This window comes from Oncorhynchus masou, chromosome 24, assembly GCF_036934945.1.
Source record: "Oncorhynchus masou masou isolate Uvic2021 chromosome 24, UVic_Omas_1.1, whole genome shotgun sequence".
Taxonomy (NCBI): Eukaryota; Metazoa; Chordata; class Actinopteri; order Salmoniformes; family Salmonidae; genus Oncorhynchus; species Oncorhynchus masou.
This window is the reverse complement of record NC_088235.1, coordinates 94,965,293-94,972,805: the sequence shown is the minus strand read 5'-3', so window position 1 is coordinate 94,972,805 and position 7,513 is coordinate 94,965,293.

Here is a 7,513-nt window from a genome sequence, read left to right as displayed (position 1 = left end):
TATCTTGGCCAGGTTGCAGTTGCAAATGAGAACTTGTTCTCAACTAGCCTACCTGGTTAAATAAAGGTGAAATGTAAAATGTAAAATGTAAAAACCTGACTGACGATAAAGAAGATGACAGTCACGGCTGCATATGCCAGAGTGACCAACACCAGGAACCTGAATGTGAAGATAATGCCCCAATAACACCAGGACAGACATGTTTGTGTTAAGACCAACTAAAGGGTATGGGGAAGCACTGTCTGTGCCCAATGACAGAAAAGGTAGAAGTTTGCCCTTACCACAGATATTCATTCATCCTCATCATGGTTATGTTTATGATTGAGAGTAGGGTAAACTGATCCTATACTTGTTAGTGTTGAGACAAACTCAAGGTAATGGAGTGGTACTGTGCCACTTTAAAACAAATTGAATAATTATTGCCTTTTACCCACCCTATAGCTTAGTCTTCTGTTTTCTGTCATGGCCAGCAGTTGGCCTATTTTCCCACTGATGTTCTAGAATACCTGCTAAACCATGACACACAGAAAGAGGAAGTACAGGCACAAGGAAATACTAGCCACAATGATGAAGGCCATCTGTTGTTAAGGTTAAGGAGAATACAATGCAGTTTTTTATAATACAAGGATAATGAGGAAAATGCTCCCAACATTATAGTTATAATTATAATGTAATAGTGGTTTTGTATCATAGACATACAGATGCAGTTATTGTCTGAAGAATACTGCTATCTCTGTCCCCAAGTCTAATGACCAGATGTTGTGGAATGGATTCATCCCATGAACCTTTGAGAGTCAAATACTATCGTTGTCAAAATGAAACAGATCAACTAATGCCAAAATAAAAAACGAATTGATGAATACTACCTCTCACTCCGGTCAACCGACCCACCCTTATCAGCAGGACGAATAAGGACTGACGTATCGGTTTGTAAATCAAGCAAAGCTTGTTTTTCATCCTTTGGTAAATTCTGGAAAGATTTGGACCCCTGTTTATTCTTAAGGAGATGTCCAACATCTTTTTCCACAAGTCTGCAATATGTCTCGATAGAGTGATTGCGATTGGCTGGAGGTATAAAATAACTATTGCTTCTAAAAGGAGTCGGAGTATGTGCAGGAGAGCAACCTACTGGTTCAATAGAAGTGTCAGAATTAGGAGAGCTAAAGTATTCCCTTAAACTGATGTTTCTAAAAAGCTTAAACATGTCTACCTTAACATCAAAATCGTTGCACTGGGTTGTAGGCACAAAAGATAACCCTTTATTAAGCAAAGAGACATGGGCAGGGCTGTCTGTAGAACCTGCCACATACGTCTCGTGTTTGATCCGTTGAATTGCGACTCCACTTTGTCTCTATACGGACATTTTGTTTGTTTCATTGCCTTGCGGATGGAATAAATACACTGTTTGTATTCAGTCATAATCCCAGTCGCCTTGCCGTGGTTAAATGCGGTGGTTCGCGCTTTCAGTTTTGCGAGAATGCCACCATCTATCAACGGTTTCTGGTTAGGGTAGGTGTTAATAGTCACAGTGGGTACAACATATCCTATGCACTTATAAACTCACTAATCGAATCAGCATATACGTCAATAATATTCTCTGATGCTAGTTTCATGTAGTCATGGCTCTATTTAGTACTGTGTGCCTTCCATAGTCTGTTCTGGACTTGTGGACTGTGAAGAGACCTCTTGTGGCATGTCTTGTGGGGAATGCATGGTTGTCCGAGCTGTGCACCAGTAGTTCAAACAGACAGCTCAGTGCATTCAACATGTCAATACCTCATAAATACAAGCAGTGATGAAGTCAATCTCTCCTCCACTTTGAGCCATGAGAGATTGACATGCATATTATTAATATTAGCTCTCTGTGTACATCCAAGGGCCAGCCGTGCTGCCCTGTTCTGAACCAATTGCAATTGCAAAGTCCTTTTTTGTGGCACCTGACCACACGACTGAACAGTAGTCCAGGTGTGACAAAACTAGGGCCTGTAGGATCTGCCTTGTTGACAGTGCTGTCAAGAAGGTAGAGCAGCGCCTTATCATAGACATACTGTACAACTGCCCATCTTAGCTGTTCTCTCAATATGTTTTGACCATGACACTTTACAATCCATGGTTACTACAAGCAGTTTAGTCACCTCAACTTGCTCCATTTCCACATAATTTTAATTAGAATATTTAGTTGAGGTTTAGGGTTTAGTGAGTGTTTTGTTCCAAATACTATGCTTTTAGTTAAAAACATATTCAGGGCTATCTTATTCCTTGCCACCCACTCTGAAACCAGCTGCATCTCTTTGTTGCAGTTATTTCAGTCGCTGATGTGTATAGTGTTGAGTAATCCGCAAACATAGATACTCTGGCTTTACTCAAAGTCAGTGACATGTTGTTAGTAAAAATTGAAAAAGTAAGGGGCCTAAACAGCTACCCTGGGGAATTCCTGATTCTAACTGGATTATATTTGATAGGCTTCCATTAAAGAACACCTTCTGTGTTCTGTTAGACAAGTAACCCATTATCCACATTAATGCAGGGGGTGGAAAGCCATAACACATGTGTTTTTCCAGCAGTAGACTATGATCAATAATTTCAAAATCTGCACTGAAGTCTAACAATTATTTTATCATCAATTTCTCTCAGCCAATCATCAGTCATTTGTGTAAGTGCTGTGCTTATTGAGTGTCCTTCCCTAAAAGCATGCTGAAAATCTGTTGTCAATTTGTTTACTGTAAAATAGCATTGTATCTGGTCAAACACATTTTTTTCCAAAGGTTTACTCAGTGTTGGTAACAGACTGATTGGTCAGCTATTTGAGACAGTAAGGTTTTTTTTTACTATTCTTAGGTAGCGGAATGACTTTTGCTTCCCTCCAGGCCTGAGGACACAAACTTTCTAGTAAGCTTAAATTGAAGATGTGGCAAATAGGAGTGGCAATATCGTCCTCTATTATCCTCAGTAATTTTCCATCCAAGTTGTCAGACCCCGGGGGCTTGTCATTGTTGATAGACAACAATAATTTTTTTCACCTCTTCCACACTAACTTTAAAGAATTTAAAATTACAATGCTTGTCTTTCATAATTTGGTCAGATATACTTGGCAGTGTAGTGTCAGCATTTGTTGATGGCATGTTATGGCTAAGTTTGCTAATTTTGCCAATGAAAAAATCATTGAAGTAGTAGGCAATACCAGTTGGTTTTGTGATAAATGAGCCATCTGTTTCAATGAATGATGGCGCTGTGTGCCTTTTTTCTCTCATTTAAGGTGCTCCAAAGCTTTTTACTATAATTCTTCATATCATTTATCTTGGTTTCATAGTGTAGTTTCTTATTCTTTTCAGTCAGTTTAGTCACATGATTTCTCAATTTGCAATAAGTTTTCCAATCAGTGCAGCATGACATCCCTCTTAACCATACAATTTTTCATTTCCTCATGAATTCACAAGGATTTAACAGTTTTTGCAGTCGTTTTCTTAATGGGTGCATGCTTATTAGATACTGGAATAAGCAATTTCATAAATGTGTCAAGTGCAGTGTCTGTTTGCTCCTCATTACACACCACGGACCAACTGTCATGTCTTATTATGTCTTGTTCCTGTTCTTTCTCTTCACTCTGTCTCTCTCTGCTGGTCTGTGATTCCTCATCTCCTCTAACTACCTCGTTCACCCTTTCCCCACCTGTTCCCTTTTTCCCTCTGATTAGGTCTCTATTTCTCTCTCTGTTCCTGCTACTTTCGGTGTCAGATTCTCGTTTGAGTTTCTCATGCCAGAAGCAAGCTATCGTCTCGTTTGCTTCATCCTTGTCCTATCCTGTCGGAATCTGCCTGGCAGGTGCATCCTGTACACTACTAACTGTCTTTCGTTTGCACTGTGTCCAGTTCATCTGATGCTACGTGAGATCAGGTACCACTGTTCCTCTATGACCCGCGCCTACCCAGAGCGACCTGCAGCCTGTCGCCGCTAACCCAGCTATTCTCCTCTGCTGCTAAGAAGGGGACTCTCTTGTTATTTATCAGAGGGACTTTATGTTTCATTTGTCGCCCTCTCTGCGGGTTGTCTATTTTTGCCATTATCAACGTCTGAAGAGGATCTATGTCTTTCCTGTGTTCTCATTAAAGAACTCTGTTTTTGTTAAACCGCTTTTGGGTCCTCACTCAAGTGCACAACACCAACAAATATTCTTTACATCAGTAACATAGCAATCACTATAAAACTTATTGTATGACTTCTTATACACTATATTAGGTCCAGCCTTTGGAACATTGGTTTTCCTAGATATGGCTGCTATATTGTGATCACTACAGCCGATGGATTTGGATACCACTTTCAAGCTAATTTCTGTAGCATTAGTAAAGATGTGATCGATACATGTTGATGATTTCATTCCTGTGCTGTTTTTAACTACCCTGGTAGGTTGACTGGTTACAGTTTGAAGCTTTTTCTTGAGTGGGCAGATTGATGAAAGCCAGTCAATATTTAAATCACCCAGAAAATGTACCTCTCTGTCGATATCACATACATTATCAAGCATTTCACACATGTTATCCAGATAATGACTGTTAGCAATTGGTGGTCTATAGCAGCTTCCCACAGGAATGGGCTTTAAGTGAGGCAGATGAACCTGTAGCCATATTACTTAAACAGTATTTGACATGAGATCCTCTCTAGTCTTTACAGGAATGTGGTTCTGAATATAAACAGCAACACCTCCACCACTGGCATTTCTATATTTTCTATAAATGTTACAACCTTGTATTGCTACAACTGTATTGTCAAAGGTATGCTCTAAGTGAGTTTCAGAGATAGTCCGAATATGAATGTCATCTGTTACTAGCAAATGATTCATTTCATGTACCTTGTTTCATAAGCTACATACAGTGCCTTGCGAAAGTATTCGCCCCCTTGAACTTTGCGACCTTTTGCCACATTTCAGGCTTCAAACATAAAGATATAAAACTGTATTTTTTTGTGAAGAATCAACAGCAAGTGGGACACAATCATGAAGTGGAACGACATTTATTGGATATTTCTAACTTTTTTAACAAATCAAAAACTGAAAAATTGGGTGTGCAAAATTATTCAGCCCCCTTAAGTTAATACTTTGTAGCGCCACCTTTTGCTGCGATTACAGCTGTAAGTCGCTTGGGTATGTCTCTATCAGTTTTGCACATCGAGAGACTGAAATTTTTTCCCATTCCTCCTTGCAAAACAGCTCGAGCTCAGTGAGGTTGGATGGAGAGCATTTGTGAACAGCAGTTTTCAGTTCTTTCCACAGATTCTCGATTGGATTCAGGTCTGGACTTTGACTTGGCCATTCTAACACCTGGATATGTTTATTTTTTAACCATTCCATTGTAGATGTTGCTTTATGTTTTGGATCATTGTCTTGTTGGAAGACAAATCTCTGTCCCATTCTCAGGTCTTTTGCAGACTCCATCAGGTTTTCTTCCAGAATGGTCCTGTATTTGGCTCCATCCATCTTCCCATCAATTTTAACCATCTTCCCTGTCCCTGCTGAAGAAAAGCAGGCCCAAACCATGATGCTGCCACCACCATGTTTGACAGTGGGGATGGGTGATGAGCTGTGTTGCTTTTACGCCAAACATAACGTTTTGCATTGTTGCCAAAAAGTTCAATTTTGGTTTCATCTGACCAGAACACCTTCTTCCACATGTTTGGTGTGTCTCCCAGGTGGCTTGTGGTAAACTTTGAACAACACTTTTTATGGATATCTTTAAGAAATGGCTTTCTTCTTGCCACTCTTCCATAAAGGCCAGATTTGTGCAATATACGACTGATTGTTGTCCTATGGAAAGAGTCTCCCACCTCAGCTTTAGATATCTGCAGTTCATCCAGAGTGATCATGGACCTCTTGGCTGCATCTCTGATCAGCCTTCTCCTTGTATGAGATGAAAGTTTAGAGGGACGGCCAGGTCTTGGTAGATTTGCAGTGGTCTGATACTCCTTCCATTTCAATATTATTGCTTGCATAGTGCTCCTTGGGATGTTTAAAGCTTGGGATATCTTTTTGTATCCAAATCCGGCTTTAAACTTCTTCACAACAGTATCTCGGACCGGCCTGGTGTGTTCCTTGTTCTTCATGATGCTCTCTGCGCTTTTAACGGACCTCTGAGACTATCACAGTGCAGGTGCATTTATACGGAGACTTGATTACACACAGGTGGATTGTATTTATCATCATTAGTCATTTAGGTCAACATTGGATCATTCAGAGATCCTCACTGAACTTCTGGAGAGAGTTTGCTGCACTGAAAGTAAAGGGGCTGAATAATTTTGCACGCCCAATTTTTCAGTTTTTGATTTGTTAAAAAAGTTTGAAATATTCAATAAATGTCGTTCCACTTCATGATTGTGTCCCACTTGTTGTTGATTCTTCACAAAAAAATAGTTTTATATTTTTATGTTTGAAGCCTGAAATGTGGCAAAAGGTCGCAAAGTTCAAGGGGGCCGAATACTTTCGCAAGGCACTGTATATTAACGTGGGCTATTTTGAGCACTTTTTTTCCGGAATACTTACTTGCTTTCATTGCTTTACTGGGAAGCTTAGCAGCAGTAGATGTGCTCATGTTCTTTATGTTAGTGCAGGGTGAGCTGCTCACAGTGGACTTCCTCCTAGGGCACACCGGCTTAGTGCTGACAGTATAAATCTGGTTCATAGGCACATGATTACTGCATACAATATCTGTAGGATCGGTAGATGCATCAGGGCAGTCAGGAAAGATCAGGGCAGTTAAAGGGACATACATTAGGTTACTTATATTGTGTCTACTGACGCTCCTGGTGTAATGTACAATTGCTGAAGCATTATGACAACTCTGCTTCACAATGGTAGGGATTAGCTGAGCTGGGCTTGAGTCACTGATAAGTCACTGTCTCAACGCAGCCTTCTTGTGCTGTGAAAGGATCCAAGTTGTTGCAAAGATGCTAATTAGCTCAAATTGTCCGTGATGAGATCAAACAGTCAAGTTACATAAAATCATTAGGCCCTAATCTATGGATTTCACATGACTGGGAATACAGATATGCATCTGTTAGTCACAGATAGCTTAAAAAACAGTAGGGGCATGGATCAGAAAAACCAGTCAGTTTCTGGTGCGAACACCATTTTGCCTCATGCAGCACATCTCCTTCGCATAGAGTTGAGCAGGCTGTTGATTGTGGCCTGAATGTTGTCGGACTCCTCTTCAATGGCTGTACGAAGTTGTTGGATATTGGTGGAAACTGAAACATGCTGTCGTTCACATCGATCAAGAGCATCCCGAACATGATCAATGGGTGACATGCCTGGTGAGTATGCAGGCCATGTCACTGTCGGTCATTGTAATGACTTTACATTAGTTGTCTTATTTAGAATAATTTACCATCAAAACATAATGACATTTTATGACTTGTTGGTCCTAGTCAAATTAAAAACTAAATAAAATTCTGCTTTTTTCCATGATGTATAAAACTGAGGCTAACATACACAGTACAAAAACACCTAAAAATTATGAAAGAACTA